At 40.3% G+C, this 10,680-nt stretch overlaps 1 long non-coding RNA gene across 1 annotated transcript in view; it reads right to left on the bottom strand.

Moving 5' to 3' along the window:
* Positions 1 to 10,680, bottom strand: part of LOC129456454 (uncharacterized) — a 151,253-nt gene that overhangs the window by 60,149 nt on the left and 80,424 nt on the right. The gene's annotated exons all lie outside the window — the stretch shown is intronic.

Consider the following 10,680-nt stretch of genomic DNA (forward strand, 5'->3'; position numbering starts at 1 on the left):
GTCCCTGGAGTCTGGGATTTAGAGAGAAAGCGACACATTGTGGTTAGAGATGGATTGCTTTGAGCATTTATATTTGTTTATTCATATATATTTGCTGTGGTTTCAAGTGTAAGTAGCTTTTAAAACCCAATACAACAGACAATTATGAACTTCTATATATATTCTATCTATGTGAGACAAAGATGTTATAGAGCACCCCTAAATGTATTGTGACTATGGCTATGAGCCTTTTCTATGTGCCTTTTCATTGGTGACTTTTCATGTATTTCTAGATCCATTAAGAAACATTACTCAACTTTTGAATATGTTTTTAAAAATCGGAAAATCTACAAATATGGTTAAAGAGTGTTACCAAAATAACTGACATTTTGGAGCTTTCTACCATTTTACAACATTGTTCCCTCATCAAAAACATGCCTGAAGAGGTTTTAGATGTCATCCAAGCATGTTTGAGTAATTTAGTGATCTCTTTCAGGCTCTATTCGAACCCTCTTACAGTTGTCGGTAAGATTTGGTCAATACTCAGCCCACAAGCCCACGACACCCATGCTCCCACATGACAATTCTCCATAAATATACTAAATCAGGATACAAAACACAACAGTACACAACAGCTTTACAAACCTGATGTGATGTGCAGTAGTGTCATTAGATAGATATTGCTCTGAAGGGAGAGTGACTTAGCATGGAGAGTAAAGGGAGGAGGGACTTGAAGGTAAAACTTATAAAACATGTCAATACGATGCTTTGGGTGAATATAGCATTTTCAAAACAATAAAAGGAAACATGGCAATCAAAATATGTTCAGTGTTATTGTTAATACTCCAAAGTGAGATACCTCTTCTTTAAGGATCGTACTAACTAATGGAACTCTTGTTTAGCATGTTGTTTCTATAGTTACACTGAATTAACCTGAGGATACAGCAGGTTTAGAACGTGACCAGTTTCTCCTTTTGTTAAATGAAATGATGAAAACTGGGCTTGATTCAGTTCTTATTATCTACTAATTTCCTTAGAGACAATAATTATTGTAGGGTATTAAACAGGAGCAATGAGTTTGTGCTGCTGTGTCTTGAATATGGAGCATTCAATCAGCTCATAATGGATTTTTACTGTATAAAGGTATTGCTTCATGCTTGTTGTTGTTTTACCTTGATAATGATTACCTCCTCTGTTTACAGTAAGATGAGCATTTAGTCTGTCAATACTGTTGGTATTTTGTGTCACATGTTAATAAAAGGTGTATGTTTGGCTTGTATTGATTTTATTCACAAAAGCCCCTCTCTTTTTTTCTCTCTGACTCTTTCTGTTTTTCTTTCTCATTCTCTTTCTCTGATTAGGTCAAGCGCATGTCCCTGCAAGTCTTATGATATTTAGACATGAATTGATTGGATATATATTATAGGGAAGACCTCTCACACCAAAGAGGCTCGCATAATAATTTATCTTTCAAATTAAATTGCAATATTCAAACTTGGGTTTGTATCTTCTTACCTTTTTTATATATTGCGGTTTCCAGTAGTGGTGGGTGACAAAAATTATAACATGGTTTTCTTAGAGCCAAATCACAATTTCGATTTGTGTGCATTTTATATTTTTTATATTGCCTCGTGAAAATAAAGTTAGCGCTTTCTTCTGAAAGTTCATGCCTGTGATCCATTGAATCCAGCCATCACTCACTCAGGGCATTTCAGAAGATAACCAATAGGAGAAGTGGGTGGGGAAAAGCATCCGCATTTCAGCTGACAGCTGGATTGAAGGCGCTCTACCAGATTTTTACTCTCCTAAAAATGTGAAAAACATTTTTTTTACTCCTCACTTACCTTATACATTGTGATGAGTTTAAAAACACTTTTCACAACTTTCAAAGAGCAGAGATTTGTCAGGTCATGGTAAAGTAAAAAACAACTAGCATGCTAACCGCACACTTCCTGGTTGTTGGGTGGTAAAGCACGTGCTCAAATACCTGGAAAGCAATAGGCACGGCCACTTTAGCTTGAGAATTACTGAATCAAAATATGACCTTACAATCAAGTAGGGCTGGTTTATTAATACTATATCCTACATATCCTTTTAAAGTAAACTTTTAACCATGTTATAGTTGTTTCCCTTCACCATTTAAATTGTATTTGGAGTGATTCATGCATGTTTGAGGAATCTTTTAGTTGCTTATTTTTACGACGTCATATTGCCGATCAATCCCCGTTTTCACCGGCTGCAGCATACACCCACTTATTTCATTCTCCAATTTTATTTTCTTTATCAATGCTACTTTTATTAAGTCATTTTAGATGAATATTGTGATTTAAAATGTGCCAGTTACAACACAATGATCCTCAGGTGTTGTAGATTTGAACTACATAACAAGCTCAAGCACATGGTGTCTCATTTAAAGCTATTAATTTCTAATCTTATTTAAACTTGGACTACACTGGGCTATTTTACAAATTAAGTCTAAAGGGTAATTCTTTAACAAATCGTTTTTTCTGCCTTCTGCTTTTTCAACTTAGCAACATTACATTTCATTACACACCTTAAAGTGGTGGAGGAACGTGGTTTGAGCACCCGAATGCTCCTGGGAGCTATGTTGTTGGGGGCTTCATGCCCCTGGTAGGGTCACCCATGGCAAACAGGTCCTGGGGGACGGGTCAGACCAAGATCGGTTCAGAAGTCCCCATGATGAATTTAAGAACAAGGCCAGTTACGTCACCCGAATTACCCTTACCGTTACTATGCCAAGGGGCCCGGCTGGGCATAGCCTGAAGGAGCGATGTGGGGCCGTCTTCCTGTGGACCCACCTTCTGCGGGAGGATCCGTGAGGGGCTGGTGGAAAGAGATCTGGGTGGCAGTCGAAGGTGGATCTCCAGACATTAGTCAGCCTCACGTCCACGCACAGCTTGGGCTCTGAAACCCAACTCCTCGAGAGGGGCTGGACTCTCCATTTCTTTGCCGTTGCCCGCAGGAAGAGGTGGCGAGGTGGTTCGGGCTTGCTTATTGCCCCACACCTCAGCGGCCTTGTGTTGGAGTTCACCCTGGTGAACGAGAGGGTCGTGTCCCTGCACCTTCAGGTCGGGGACAGGTCTCTCACTGTTGTGTCGGCCTATGGGCCAAACAGCAGTGCAGAGTACCCCGCCTTCTTGGTGTCCCTGGCAGGGGTACAGTGTACCGACCGGGGACTTCATTGTTCTCCTGGGGGACTTCAATGCCCACCACAGTGACACCTGGAGGGGGATGATCGGGAAGAATCGCCTCCCTGATCTGAACCTGAGTGGTGTTCTGTTATTGGACTTCTATGCTAGTCACAGTTTGTGCATAATGAACTCCATGTTCGAGCACAAGGGTGTCCATCAGTGCATGTGGCACCAGGACAACCCTAGGTCTGAAGTTGCTGATCAACTTTGTTGTTGTGTCTTCTGACCTCTGTTCGTGTGTCTTGGACACTCAGGTGAAGAGAGGGGCAGAGCCATCAACCGATCACCACCTGTTGGTGAGTTGGATCCGCTGGCCAAGGAGTAGGCTGGACAGGCCCAAGTGTAGGGGTCTGTTGGGAATGCTTGGTGGAATCCTCTGTCAAGGGACAACTCACACCTCCGGAAGAGCTTCTCCCTTACTTCCCTTACTTCTGATGGACACCAGAAGTAAGGGATGCCTTCAGGCTGAACAAGGAGTCCTATCGAGCCTTGTTGGCTCGTGAAACTCTTGAGTCAGCTGACGAGTACCAGCGGGCCAAGCGTGCTGCAGCTCGAGCAGTCGCCGAGGTAAAAACTCGGGGTTAGGAGGAGTTTGGGGAGGCCATGGAGGAGGACTATCAGATGGCCTCAAAGAAATTCTGGCAAACCTTCTGACGCCTCAGGAGGGGGAAGCAGTGCTTCACCAACACTGGGTGGAGAGATGGTGACCTTGACCACTGTCCGACCTTGATGTTGTCAGTGGAAGAACAGTGAAAGGAATATTTTGAGGGTCTCCTCAATCCCCCCGTCACATCTTACGAGGAGGAAGCAGACACTGGGGACCTGGGGGCGGACTCCATCACTCTGGGTGAAGTCACTGAGGTGGTTGGCAATCTCCTCGTGGCAAGCTCCTTGGTGACAAGGCTCCGGGGGTGGACGAGATCCTTCCCGAGTACCTTAAGTCTCTAGATGTTGTGGGGCTGTCTCAGCTGAAACGTCTCTGCAACAGAGACAGGGACAGTACCGCTGGATTGGCATATCGGGGTGGTGGTCCCTCTGTTTAAGAAGGGGGACCGGAGCGTGTGTTCCAACCACAGGAAAATCACCCTCCTCTGCCTTCCCGGTAAGGTTTATTCCAGGGTACTGGAGAGGAGAATCCGACCGATAGTCGAATCTCAGATTCAGGAGGAGCAGTGCGGTTTTCCTATGTTCCTACCTTCACCTATGGTCATCGGCTTTGGGTAATAACCAAAAGGACAAGATCGCGGATACAAGCGGCTGAAATGGGTTTCTTCCGCAGGGTGGCTGGGTGCTCCCTTAGAGATAGGGTAAGGAGCTCAGTCACATGGGAGGAGCTTGGAGTAGAGACACTCCTCCTCCACGTTGAGAGGAGCCAGCTGAGGTGGCTCAGGCATCTTTTCAGGGTTCCTAATGGAAGAGCTGGAGGACATGCGTGTCTGGGGTGAAGGAAGTCTGAGAGTCCCTGCTCAGACTGCTGCGACCCGACCGGGGATAAGAGGAAGAAAATATGCAAATAAAATAAATCACCTAATAAAACACTCAAAGGTGGTACTTCAACAACTACAACATTATTTAATGTCTTGTCTTCAGTCTCCAGTAAAGATATATGAAATAAGCTGCTCTTGACAACAAAATAACTCTGCCACATTCTGTTTGCATGCTAGTTGTCGGCTTGAATTTCCCCACAGAATCCAAATGGATCACCCAAGTTATGCATGGAGCAGCACGACAATGATTATTGATCAAATTGTTCAGAGAGCAGGACTGTAAAGTGATTAAAACCTGCTGTTTCTGACATTTGGGTATGCAGGAGATTTAGCGCTGGTCTCCTTCTTTCCCTTCTTTCCCAGCATGACAGCACCACCCCGGGCTTGTTTTAAATGTGTGTGTATAGTAAGACTTTTGTAGCACAGAGCACCCTTTTTTCACTGTCACGCAGACAGCAGTCCGGTGAGTGCTGTGATTATAAAATCTATAAAACATGTGCACATTCAATAACCAGTTTATGTCTCTCGCATCACCTCCCTCTGTGCAGCATGGACCTGTCACTCAGTCAGTGCGTTTGGATTGTTAGGACCCGTACCAAGCCCTGTGTAATCAAATGTTTTAATTCCCTGTGTGCAGAGCGGGAAAACCTAAACATAACATGAGAAGATGGCGTAAACCTATCGAGTAAACAGCAAGAATGAACAACAGCAGTTTGTGAAACTAAATGAAACGTTGCAGACATCAGATGGGAGACAAGGATAGAAGAGAAACAAAAGAGACGTGAACCGGAAGAGAAAAAAATCCTGCCATTTACTCAAGTTTGCCTATCCCATGTTCAAAATTGTTTACATTTTCTTACATTTCTAATGCTTGGTTTGTGAGCTGCAACCATTTTCACAGTATATATTACATTTGCACATATGTACCTAGTAAAGAGATGAATTAGTAAAGAGGTCAACATTGGCCTTGAAGATTGTTTTAATAATTCAACAACTACATTGCCAAATCTTTAATTGGGGTTCAATCAACTGTATTTTTTTCTGACCAGTCGGTTGGCGGTTCCTATGGCAACTAACCCAGGGACAATGCTCAAGGGTATTTTTTCCTGTTAATTAAACTCATGTGCTGCAGCTCAAATCCATTAGTGTCCATGTATAGATAGGGTCATTTACACCTCTCACTCCAGCACGGGGAGGTATTACACACAAGTGTTTAAGTAACTGTGTTATGTTGAGACACTGCAGGGAAAATAAAGGAGTACAGTTGAAACTAGAAGTTTACACACACTACACGTACGATTTTTAATTTTTAATTTTATTTTTTATTTTTTATTTTTTTGTCACTGTCTGACATGAAATCAACCAACCTTTCCTATTTTAGGTCAATTAGGATTACCAAAACCTTTTTTTTTTTTGCTAAATGCCAGGATAATGAGAGAAGGAATTTTTAAAGACATTTTTCATTACATTTTTCAAAGTTTATATACATTTCATTAGTATTTGGTACCTTTGCCTTTAAACTGATTTGGGTCGAATGTTTTGGATATCCTCCCACAAGCTTCTCACAAAAGTTGGCAGCAATTTTAGTCCATGCCTCCTGACATAACTGGTGTAACTGAGCCAAGTTTGTAGGCCGCCTTGCTGGCACATGCATTTTCAGGTCTGCCCGTACATTTTCAATAGGATTGACATCGTATATATGCCAAATACATCCACAGGTATGCCTCTTATTAACTCAAATGTTGTCAATAAACCTATAAGAAGCTTCCATAGTAATCTTACTGTATGTAAACTTCTGACTTTGAAGAAAATAATGTAATGAAAAAATGTAATAATTCTGGCATTGAGCAAATGGAAATAATTTTGGTAATCCTAATTGATACAGGAAAAGTTTTGTTTGATTTCATGTCAGACAGTGAGAATACCGGAGTAAAAAGTATTAAAGTACCCATTTAAAAATGTACTTAAAGAGAAGTAAATTCAGATTAAATAAACCTTCAGATGTAGTGATTTTGATGTGTATATATATATATTGAGAGAGAAAACTGACCACAAAAAGCAGAAGCGTGGGCTTGCCTGTGGCGTCTCTCGTGCTCTGGAGTTGATGGATGGTGCTGACAGCTGTGTAGCCCCATGTCAAAGATGTGTCTGATAAACAAGAGGGCACATCTGGCTCTGTGCTCTGAATTCAAATCTGGAGGAATAAATCAAGTACAAGTCCCCCTGAAAACAAAATCTAGTAAGAATGCATTAACAAGGAGAATGCTATTTAAATGATAAAAGACACTGCACAAAACCTTTCAGAAAAATGCTGCACGGTGGTGGAAGTACTCAACTGTGTTACTTAAGTAAAAAGTACAAACACAGCAGCAAAATAGTACTCAAGTAAATGTAACAGTATATCACATGGAAAAATCTACTTAAGTAAAAGTATTAAAGTACCTGTCAATGTACAATAAGAGTAAAAAGTAACTAAAGGAACTATTCAAGCATCAAATGTAGTGATTTTGATAAATAACCGAGCTGAATTTAAGTGATTCAATTGATTTCTTAATTTTCCTTACTGTATTTGTGTATCTGTGTGTTTGGTTTGCTCAAAGTTGGGATGTTAACTTAAATTAAATGTGCTAAAAGTAAGTCTCAGCTATTTCAGCGGGACTCAAACCATAAATATAACTACTTTTACTTCACCAATACTTCACCATTTTTACTGTGTTACATTCAACTACTGATTTTGCAATTACTATTTGAAGTGAGGTACACTGACTACTTTTTTTTAATTTAAAGATTGAAATGAAGATCCAAGATTCAACTTTTAAAAAGGCTTCTGCCAAAACTGGGACTCTGAAATCAAAACATTAATTCATTGTCTTTCGGAACTGTGACACTGGCCTCTACTGCTCATAATAATACATTCACTGCATTTAATGTCTCATAAAGTCACAGAAATGCCATATCTCCATTTCACCTTAGAATATATAATCCTCGTTCGGTGATACCTGTGATGGCGTAATCCTTTCCTTCATATTGACTATATACTAATTCATAGCACAGTTACAAAAAGCAGTGGCTCTGTGAGTGAAGCCCTTGAGCTGGAATGAGTCACACAGGGCGATAAATGAGATGAATTTGGCTGGCTTGAACTTGTAAGGCCCTAACAAGTGTGACGTCTTTAAATCAGAGCAAACAGGGCCCTCATTAGAGCAGAGCGGTAAGTCCACAAGGCAGAGATGAACCCCATGCACCAGAGATATGAAAAGGGAACCGATCGATACATAAAAAAGCCCAAAGAGTAAATACACACGTACTGCAATTATGAGGAAGACACATGTGACAAGAACACAATTCCATCATATTTATTGATTGACTCTGGGCCAGCGGATCTACACTGTTGGATTTTTATGATTAATTCTCCTCCTCTGTTTACACTGTAGAATGAGTACAGTAGCTCAGTTGGTAAAGTGTTTGTCTACTGATCCGAAGGTTGGCAGTTTGAATCCCGCTCTTGACATAAACATCATTGATTGAGCAGCCAGATCCAGTGATCCACAGGTTGATGATGCGATTCACGTCCCACAGATGAATGCTGTTATTGTGTCTTTGGGCAAGCCACTTAATCCACCTTGCCCCTAGTGTCTGTGTAAAGCTCCTGACCATCACCAAGGTCCCCAGTTCTGCTCTTCAACTCTCCGGCTTCAATTTATTCTACAACAAGTATTATTTTATTTCATTACGAGATCCTGAATAGACAATCTTGAGTCTGTTATACTGCAATGCTGCGGTGGGCTGCGGACAGCACTTTATCCCTAATAACCCCCTCGAGCTTTTCCATAGTAACACTTGCACGTTCACTACATCCAAAAACCTCGACTAAACCCACAGCTAAACCTGGACTAAATCATGATTAAAGGTCCTATATTATACTAAATTGACTCTTGTGAGCTTTGAGTCATGTTAAAATGTTGTTACCTCGTCAAAAACATACCTAGAATTTTTGTTTCATTCACACATGTTTGAGTAATCCTTTATTAGTACCGGTAGTCTGTTTACATCTCCAAAGCTCCTATTACCACATGACATCACAATGCGGAACTGTGTTTTTAGTTTGAGAGAAGAACTCAGGGTGAATCTTCAGGGTTTGTGTGTTAAACATGTGCGAATGAAACAAAACACGACTCTAGCTATGTTTGTGACAAGGAAACAACATTATAACATAGATTAGAAAACAGGGTAATATGGGCCCTTTAAACAAGGATTAGAACCGGACCAATCCAAGTCCAAATCTGGACCAAACGGGGCTCAGTTTAGGACTTAATACCCTTAGTTAGTCTTAACATATTTCAGTTCAGTTGATATCTATTAGATGAGAGCAGTGGTTTGAACAGGTTCCACTGAGCTTGCCAATTGTATGGAAGCCCGTTTCCGCCATGAAAAAAAAAATAAAAGCCCCACAGAAAGTCGAAATTGCGAGTTTTAAACTCGTAATTAGTAGTTTTAAATTCGTAATTAGGAGTTTTAAAACTCCTAATTATGAGTTTAAAACTCGTAATTAGGACTTTTAAAACTACTAATTATGAGTTTAAAACTCATAATTAGGACTTTTAAAACTACTAATTATGAGTGTAAAACTCGTAATTAGGACTTTTAAAAGTATGAATTATGAGTTTATAACTCGTAATTTTGGGAATGTAACATTTACAAAAAGTGAACCTTATCAATTTTGATTAAATGAATTTGGTATTTTAATAATTTCCTCAATAAACCAGCGGGGTTGTGACCAGCTAGCACTCTGCTCAGACCAGGAAAACAAGCGCTCACAGACACAGAGCACAGCTCATGAGTGGTCAGAACAGCACTCAGGGCCCACTGATTTGTTCAAGACGCCAGAAACTTTACTGGAGCTTAATTTATTCATTTTTTAAAAGTATGTAGGTGATAAACATAACAGTCCTCCTCCTGTCTCCTCTGCTCTGTACACTCAGTTGCAGTGTGCTACAAGCTCAATTAAGACTTTAAAGGTCCTAATTACGAGTTTTAAACTCATAATTAGTAGTTTTAAAAGTCGTAATTACGAGTTTTAAACTCATAATTAGTAGTTTTAAAAGTCCTAATTACGAGTTTTAAACTCCTAATTACGAGTTTAAAACTAATAATTACGAGTTTAAAAGTCGTAATTACGAGTTTAAAACTAATAATTACGAGTTTAAAAGTCGTAATTACGAGTTTAAAACTACTAATTACGAGTTTAAAACTCGTAATTTCGACTTTCTGTGGGGCTTTTATTTTTTTTTCCATGGCGGAAACGGGCTTCCATACAATTGTCTCAAAATGGAAAAAAAAAAAAAAAAAAACAACTTGGTAAATGATCACATTTTTATATAATGCCTTTCCACCTTCAAGGCACTCAAAGCACTTTACATCAAGGAACCACATTCATACACAAGTGTACACAGACGTTGGGGGCGAGGTGGGTTAAGTGTCTTGCCCAAGAACACAACAATAGCATTCATCTGTGACAGCTGGTATCGCACCGCCAACCTGTGGGTCAGTGGATCTGAATGCTCAACCAATGATATTTATGTCGAGAGTGAGATTTGAAGCACCAACCTTCCGATCAGTAGCCAAACACTCTAGGGGGGCTTTTAGGATAATACAGTAGAAAGTATATATTCAAAGAGTTAACTGTCTCACCAGTAATATGTTTTCTATGATTTGAAATGCCCATGATCACTCAAACTGAGTGTCAAAGTAAACTGCTTTGTGACCTATATAGCTGTTTTCACCGTAAGTAACACATTGTTGATCGGATAGAGAGAGATCACAGCACTGTTACATAAGGTGAAGTCTTCTCTGTGAACTCACATTACTCACTAATTAAAGCCACAGCACTGGGTACACAGACACCGCTACTGCTTGTCGGGGTTGATTGATTGTAAATTCAATTGCTTCCTTCCCCTAGCTACTATATAGTGGTCACTCTAATTCAACTCATTTAAGGCTGT

The sequence above is a fragment of the Periophthalmus magnuspinnatus genome, chromosome 8 (genome assembly GCF_009829125.3).
Source record: "Periophthalmus magnuspinnatus isolate fPerMag1 chromosome 8, fPerMag1.2.pri, whole genome shotgun sequence".
NCBI lineage: Eukaryota > Metazoa > Chordata > Actinopteri > Gobiiformes > Gobiidae > Periophthalmus > Periophthalmus magnuspinnatus.